Source organism: Mastomys coucha, unplaced genomic scaffold, assembly GCF_008632895.1.
Source record: "Mastomys coucha isolate ucsf_1 unplaced genomic scaffold, UCSF_Mcou_1 pScaffold22, whole genome shotgun sequence".
Lineage (NCBI taxonomy): Eukaryota > Metazoa > Chordata > Mammalia > Rodentia > Muridae > Mastomys > Mastomys coucha.
Genome location: NW_022196905.1, coordinates 13,366,075 through 13,374,539, shown reverse-complemented (window position 1 = coordinate 13,374,539; position 8,465 = coordinate 13,366,075). Strand labels below are relative to the sequence as shown.

Genomic DNA, 8,465 nt, shown 5'->3' with positions numbered 1-8,465 from the left:
GCCTTCTTCTGGCTGCCATGATACCATGGAAAAGGGCAGAGGGTGATATATGACTACAGAAAGGCATAAGTTCAGCTTTGCTGGTGAGCACCATATCCCAGGGAGGCATTGATGGGGTTCCTTAGAGTTGTAGTTATCAAAGTAAGATAGTCAAGGGATAAGAACCATATAAAGTAATAGTATACCTTAACCTACAAACTCATTATATAAGTAATTATTTTATAACAAAGTCTAAGAAAATGTCAGAAAACCATAAAGAAGTTATTATTTATTTATTTATTTATTTAAATTATGCTCCTGAATCATTCACAGGCTTGCAGGTGCTGAGAGCTCCACCTGCCGTTCTTCAGATCTGAAAGAAAATAAACAGCTATTGGTTCAATCTTTAAGTTGCCCAGATCATAGTATTTAACTATGGCCACCCAAGATGCTAAAAGTTTTTAAAGCATCTCTCACATTTAATCCTAGATTTTTAGCTAAGAAACCTTTCTATACATTGAATCTTAAACCTCCTAATGTACTGCCAACTTTAATTAGCTATTAACTGATTAATTTTGGAATTGAGTTTTGTGCCGGATGAAAACTAATATATGGTTTTATTCTTCTACATGTAGTAATCCAATTTTTACCTAACCATTTGTTGGAGATGCTGTTTTTAAACAAATGTACACATTTTTGTAGCTTTATCAAATAAGATGTTGTGTGGACTTTTACCTGGCACCTCAGTTTTATTCATTGATCTCTCTGCTTGTTTTGGTGCTTGCACATTCTGTTTTTATTACTATAGCTCCGTGGTATAATTTGAAGTTAAGTATGGGGATGCCCCACTCCCAAAGTGTTCCTTTTGTTGAGGAATGATTTGGCTTTCCTCAGACTTCTGTTGATCCACATACATTTTCAGATTAATTTTTCTACTATGAAGAATGACCATAGAATTTTGATTGAGAATACACCAAATTTGTAGATTGGTTTTGGTAGAACGGCTCTTATCACAAGATTAAGTCTGTAGATGAATTTGCATGGAAGGTCTTTTTATCTTCTAATGTCTTCCTTAATTTCTTCCTCTATACCATAATGTTTTTATTGTAGAGGTCTTTCACTCATTTCTCTAGTTAGATTTATTCATAGGTATTTTATTGTATGTGAGGTATGTGTGTGTGCACAGTTGTGAGTGTGTGTGTGTGTGTGTGTGTGTGTGTGTGTAATGGGATTACTTCCTTGAATTCATTTTTGGTCGCTAGTATATAAGAAAGCTACTAATTTTTGTGAATGTTGAGTCCTTCCACTTTGCTGAAACATTCATCAGCTCTAATGGTTTTCAATGTAGGATTTAGTGTCCTACATAGAATCAGCATCTCTGTTAAGGAATACCTTGATAATTTTCCTAATTGCAACTCCTTTATTTACTTTTCTTCTCTGTTTTCTTGCTCTAGGTAAAACCTAAAGAACAAAATATAGTCCTTCAATAGAATAGGAGTGGAGTGGACAATCTTGCCTTGTCAACTGAAAATTCTGAGGGTTTCCCCAGTTTTTATGATATTGGCTGTAGGTTTGCTGTATATTATATTAAATGTAATATAATCTCTATATGACCATACCCATGTATTTTGAGGCTAATTAAGGCTGTGTCCCTGAAGGTAAGACTGCTCTCTTCACTCCTCTGTAGACTAGCCCTTCCTTGTTGTTGATATTGTTATTTTTGAACAATGTTAATGTGTGTATTACCAGCATACAAAATTGTGTTGTGGGAATATATAGATAATATCTATCTATCTATCTATCTATCTATCTATCTACCTACCTACCTACCTACCTATTATCAACTATCTTATATATAATATACATATATATCATATATATGTTAGTATAAAATCAAATTTGTACCTTCATCATCATCTTTATGATCTTTTCTCTTTGTGTGTATATGCGTGTGTGTATGTATATGTGCACACACACACACACACACACACACACACACACACACACATACACAGGTGCGATCACAAGTACTTGCATGCAGGCACATTTGGATTCCAGAAGAGAATGTAGTACTCCTGGAGCAGAAGATACAGATCTTGAGCCACCCACTGTGACTTCAGGAACTGAACTATGGTCCTCTGCAAAAGCAGCAAGCACTCTTAACCACTGAGGTATGTCTGCAGGCTGACATTTTTTGTTCTTTGAACATATTAACTTCCCTGCTTACCAGGTGTCTTTACTCACTGTCTTCTGCACCTAGAATCTTCTCTCGAACCTTGTTTTCATATCTCTTCACCTCAAGTCACTTACATTCAGATGTCACCTGGATGGAAAGTCCATAGGCTTAGGTATTTTTAAAACCTATTTTCAAAAAGGTTCTTAAATGATTTACCCTCCCTTCTAGCTCACCATCTACCAGAGATAGTAGAAAGGAAGAGTTAATAGGGAAACGGGGAGTGTGGACCTCTTTAGAAATAGTTCTTTGGGGAAATTCCAATCTTTGTTGTCAGGATATCAGCAGTTCAGTTCACATGAATCAGCAGTGGCAGCTCCATCCACTCGCAAATGCCATTCATGAAACAGCAACAGCACTTCAATCCAGAAGAAACCCACAGATGCTGTCAATCGGTCCTAGTCTGCAGAACCAAGAAGCCACCAGAATATCACAAGAAGTTCTTTGGTGCATTTCTTTCTACAAAGTCAAGACAAATGATGAGCAGTGCAGAAGACAAGGTGAACCAATGCCACAGTAACATCAAGGAAGACCAGCCTCAGCAAAGCTCAATGAAGACCAGCAAAGAATGGCAAGTTGAACCAATTCTACAGTGTCATTTACTGTCTGTTGGGTTATACTTTCCAAACATCATGTGTCCTGTTATGCATCTGCTCCAGCAAAAATCACATGCCCCCTTTCCAGGAAGCTTCCAAAAACCAAACCAAAACAAAACAAAATGAAAATCTCCTAAAACACCACATGTCTGTTTTCAGTAAAATAGCCTCTCATAAGACAGTTTCCATAAAAAAAAAAAAATCACATAACCCAACTGAGCCTCAAAAACAAAATTTTCACTTCAGAGTCCTCACTAGATGATTCTATCCCGAGTGCAGCCTGCTCACATTCCCTTACTGCATGATTCTATCTATAGTGCAACTTGATCACGTTCCCTACACTGCTGACATTCTATTCCTAACACTATCTGTAGCTGGCACTATAAGCTCAGTTGCTATCTGAACATTGTTGTAAACTTCACCAAAGTAGGGACTTTATGTAACTAATTTTCTGTGTAAAGATGTCTAAAATCATTCTGATGTAAAACAAACAACTCCTAATTCTAACAGATTTACAGACAAAATATTTGGGAAGTGAATCTCTGCATTCAGGTTGTATTGAGTCTGTAACTAATTCCTAGGTCCTCTTCTCCCTCTGAGTCTCCTGATGCATTGAAGGTGTCTACAGAGTTCAGGAATTTTATCTTAAGGGCATAATTCTTCTGCACTACTGAGTCTGATAGTTCTACTATCTCCTTATATTTTCCTCCTTTGCATTATGCTCTGCTTTCTGTTGTCAAAGTTTGTTCAGAATCTTTCTAGTCTGCACATCTTTATTTTAAAGATCTGATGAAATCCAGGACTGTCTACTGTGATTCACATTGCTGGATTTCAGCAGATTAACTCAGTAGGCCTTGTTGTCCCCCTTACATTTGAAAACAACACATTAAGAAGGAAAACCAACCAAACATCTACAAGAACAAAACTTTCCCTCCTAAGCATTTTTCTGAGTTTCACTTCCTTATGGACCATTTCACTATTTCAGAAAATAAGCTTGGTATAGATGATGTGGTCAGAGCAGACTGACAGATGTTTATCAATTGTGTGACAAACATACAACCTTGCAAGTTTCAGAAAATTAAATGAATCTGGAGAATTCAAATAGTTTGATAAAGAATAATTTGAATTATGAGATTGAACAGATGGTTGCACAGGCAGTTGGTTTTAATGATAATATGTTTCTGTCATGAGAGGCAATATTATGCACACAGAGCTTGTACCTGAGTGTGTACCATGCTTGAAACCCACCTCTCTCCTACCTACCTGTTTTCATTTTCCAACTAGGAACAGAATAAATACCATTCTGTATATTTTTAATGGTTTTAAATTTAAACTTATATTAAATAAATACAAACATAAGTTCTCCCAGCCTGAGCTTATTAAGCACTAGAATTACAAATGCACTATCATTCTAGCTTAATATTCTGTCTTAATTTGATAAGGCTGTCAACAAAATTATTCAAGGGTTTTAGAAGAAGGATGTTTTATGGAAAATTTGAAGTTGCCAAATGATGCCATTGATTTTAGCAGTGTCTCTGTATGCTCAAAATAATCAATTGTGTGCAATATTTAACACTGAGTGATTTATTAGCTCATACTACAAACTATTGTAATATTTTCTGATAAATGTTTTAATGGACTCTGCATCATATTTTACAAAGGAAGTTAATTAAATTTCATATCAAAGTTAGATATTGATTTTATTATTCATGCAGCTATCTTAGTCAGACATCAAAATAAGTATTTTTCATTATATATAATGAGGTATAAATATTTATATCAATTATAAGTCACTCTACTTACAAGGAGTGTGTAAAACTAAGGCAATATCCTTAATACTATTTTGTTTGGAAATAAGATCTGGAAGATGGCACCTTTCAGATGCTATGTAATGTGGGTGGAATATGATGTCATGTAATGTGAGTGACATATGATGTCATGGGCATCTCACCCATCTCATGGTCACAGTTGAAGGTACTGTCCTATACAAAGATGGAAGCATATTTTGTATAGTAATATCAGTATTTGGCCAACTTAGTCTTAAATAGGTAAAATAACACAACTTAGGGGTTTTTTTTGTTTGTTTCTTTTTTACTTCTGAAAATACATACCATGCTAGAGATTCCCCATTTACATATCTTGTCTATATGTGCATATATGTGAGAGGGGTATGCTCCATAGAGTAAACTGACAATGGCATACCGAGCTCAGAACTGAAGTTGCATTAACTGTTCATGCAGCCAGCCAGGATGGGCATAACATTAATGTTTTAAAAATAATCCTGTTCCTCAGTGCCCACCCTCATGCTATCTCCTGAGAACAGGAGTACCTCCTGATCTTGATTTAGAGCTAAAAAGATGCTGTGAATCCCAGGACTGTGGAACAGATGTCCACCCTGAGTGTGTCCCTTTTCAGTCTGACCTTCGGAGAAATAGGCTGGGTGGGAGAATCTCAATATGTGAATGTAAGTGTGCTAGCTGTTGGAGAAGATGATGCTTACAGTAAGTGATTAAAACCTAGTGAATGACCAGGCAGTGGTGGCACACATCTTTAATCCCAGTACTTGGGAGGCAAAGGCATGTGTATTTCTGAGTTCGAGGCCAGCCTGGTCTACTGAGTGAGTTCCAGGACAGCCAGGATTACACAGAGAAACCCTGTCTCAAAACAAACAAACAAAAAAACCAAAAAACTAAAACCAAACCAAAACAAAACAAAACAAAAAAAAACCCTAGTGAATGAAATACATTTTTTCCGAGCATAGTGAAAATCAACAAAGATCACGCCTAATTATTTCAAGTGCTCAAACGAAATGTTTCAACATTGTAGTTTATAAGAAAATAGCTTGGATCTGTCATGCTAAAATATATTCTTTAAAGACATTCGGCGACTATATACTAATTGTACATATTGTGTTTCATTGCGACATTTTCATATATGTACTTAATGCATTATGAACACAGTTACTCTCCATTACCCTACTCTACTCTCTTCCACTCTCAATGATCTTTTTCCTTATCTCAGCTAGTACATCTAAGGCAGCCTTGCATGTTTGTTCTGTTTTTGATGATCCCATGACATTAGAATTGCTCTCAGCAGCTCAACAAGGAGTTGTTTACAAAAGCACAGGTACCTTCTCAGTACAGCACTGAAATTAATGCCACTCCTTTTCTGAGCATCCATTAACTTCACATAGCTCCTCAGAGAAGAGTGGGGCCTCTAGACTCCCCTCCCCAACTCTGTGACAGGATGGTGAGTGGCCAATCTTAGACAGATCTTACTCAGACCATCATGGCTGTGGTGACTTCAGAATTCTAAAGATCATTAAATCTTGGCAGTTGTCCGTCCACAGGACTCTCTGACTTCCTTCAGCACTTACAGTCTTTCATCCCTTCCATGACATTTCCTGACCTGTGAGGTAGAGCTGATACAGATAAATACTGCTATGCTTGTACTTTCTTGGTGCTTTTTGATCAAGGATGTCCCCTTAACTCTGAATGTGCTCACCATGCCTGGTAAATTTTAGGTTTTCCTGTAAAAAGTGATCCATGTGAACATTTAGTTAAACCTCAAATATGTCTGGGTTTTAGGAATATAAGGCATATAGAAGGTGGCAACAGGCAGGTCATATAAGTTGCAACCTTGAGTTAGTTAAGCCACACTGCTGGCATTTGTATCTGGTGACACCCAAGTTTCTTTGCAAGTAAACCATATCTTTAAAGTAGTGTTAGAAAGCAATTGTGATCTGAGAGGTTCTTGGGGCTAGGAAAAACTGGGGGAATTGTATGACTCCCATAGTTAACAGTGGGCACATGAAATTCATGTAGGATGGTAAAATTGCCTCTGGATGCGGATAGCTCTTGACATCTCAGTTACCGTTGTAATCAATAACAATGAGATAAAGAAACAAAAAAAACCATCCCTATCTATATAATTTTATTTATATCCATTTATTTATATGCAAATATATTAATACAAATGATACATATATGTGAGAGCTTTTATGGAATTGTGGAAGCTGAAAAGTCAGAATTTTGCACATGAGCTGGATGAATTGATACTGAAAGAGGAATTGGTGTTGCAGTTCATACTCAAAGGCACCTTCTTCTTCCTCCTCCTCCTCCTCCTCCTCCTCCTCCTCTTCTTCTTCTTCTTCTTCTTCTTCTTCTTCTTCTTCTTCTTCTTCTTCTTCTTCTTCTTCTTCTTCTTCTTCTTCTTTTCTTCTTCTTCTTCTTCTTCTTCTTCTTCTTCTTCTTCTTCTTCTTCTTCTTCTTCTTCTTCTTCTTCTTCTTCTTCTTCTCCTCCTCCTCCTCCTTCTTCTTCTTCTTCTTCTTCTTCTTCTTCTTCTTCTTCTTCTTCTTCTTCTTCTTCTTCTTCTTCTTCTTCTTCTTCCTCAGGGAAGGTCAGCCATCACTCATAGTAAGGTCTGGAATTGATTAAATGAGACCCACCCATGTTAAAAAAAAATATCTGTATCACTCATAATTCTGTAGTTTAAGTGGTTGGCTTAACTTGGAAAACACCTTCAACAAATCATATTTGACCTGGGAACTCTGGCTTAGCTAACTTGACACACACAATAGACTATCAGAGTGGGTCACATCATGTAGCCTACATGCTACATATTTGCAGTATGTCAGAACTAAAGTATTTTCAGATGGGCAAAGTAGTGATGTGTCAGGAGTATTTGAATCCTTACAAAACCCTGTGAGGTAATCAACACTCAGAAATCAATACACTGATCTGAAATTTAGCTTTCACCAAGCATCTGGGGCCTTGGAAAGTCTATTGGTTCTTGGAATGTCAATTCTCTTAATAGGAATATGGAACGATCAAAGTACCCACTGCAGAGGATTATTGGGAACTGTAAATGAATGACCTCATGCCCAGTGCCTAGTCAATAGGAAACACACAGTTAGTGGGCTATACTATCCTAGAGGATGACAGCCCTAAGATTGGAGGTCAAGATGACTGTGGTCTACCTGCATCTTGGAGATTGTATTAGGCTGGTCATCTCTGTGTGTATCCAGCATGGTTATGAGCTGATTAAACAAGCATGTCTATTACTATAGTTTTAAGAATCCATAGTTTTATTGGGTTTCAGTCTTGTTTGGAAATTCCAATGACCAATATTGCCAAAGGGGCATATTATGGTTACATTTAATGTCAGCTTACCACAAATTAGAAACACCTGGGCAGGGAGTCTTGCCTGAAGAAGTATCTGGGTGGGCTTTATTGATGTGGGAAGACCTATCTTGACTATGGGCTGCACCTTTTGGTAACAGCACAGTAAAAAGGAGTATCATCTTGCCCGTTGCTGGGCTTGTGTTCTTCCTACTTCTCAGTTGATTTACCCAGTAATGACTACTTATTCCTTCATACCAGAAACAGAATTTCTAGGTTTTCACCATGGACTAGGGACCAGGAGCTCTCCCAGTAACCCTTAAGATTTCTGGTGCCAGACTGGGTGGCAATGCATGGACTACTGAGGCACACAGATTCACAGACTGAGTCACTCACTACTGGGTCCTTAGCTCTCAGGTGGGATTCTACCATTGTTACTATTTTAAAGTACTCTCAATAAATTCATATACATATGATATATTCATACACATGTATGTCTGAACTCACATATGGAAGAGCATATATATATATATATA

At 37.2% G+C, this 8,465-nt stretch overlaps 1 long non-coding RNA gene across 1 annotated transcript in view; it reads right to left on the bottom strand.

Annotated features, from left to right (window-relative positions):
• Positions 1 to 261: 261 nt before the first annotated feature.
• The window catches only part of LOC116070882, a 23,212-nt gene continuing 15,008 nt past the window's right edge, over positions 262 to 8,465 (bottom strand). Inside the window, exons 3-4 of the long non-coding RNA XR_004110613.1 lie at positions 2,207 to 2,302; positions 262 to 352 (exon numbers count right to left, since the gene is read on the bottom strand). This is a non-coding gene — a long non-coding RNA (uncharacterized LOC116070882). The remainder of the gene's footprint in view (positions 353 to 2,206; positions 2,303 to 8,465) is intronic.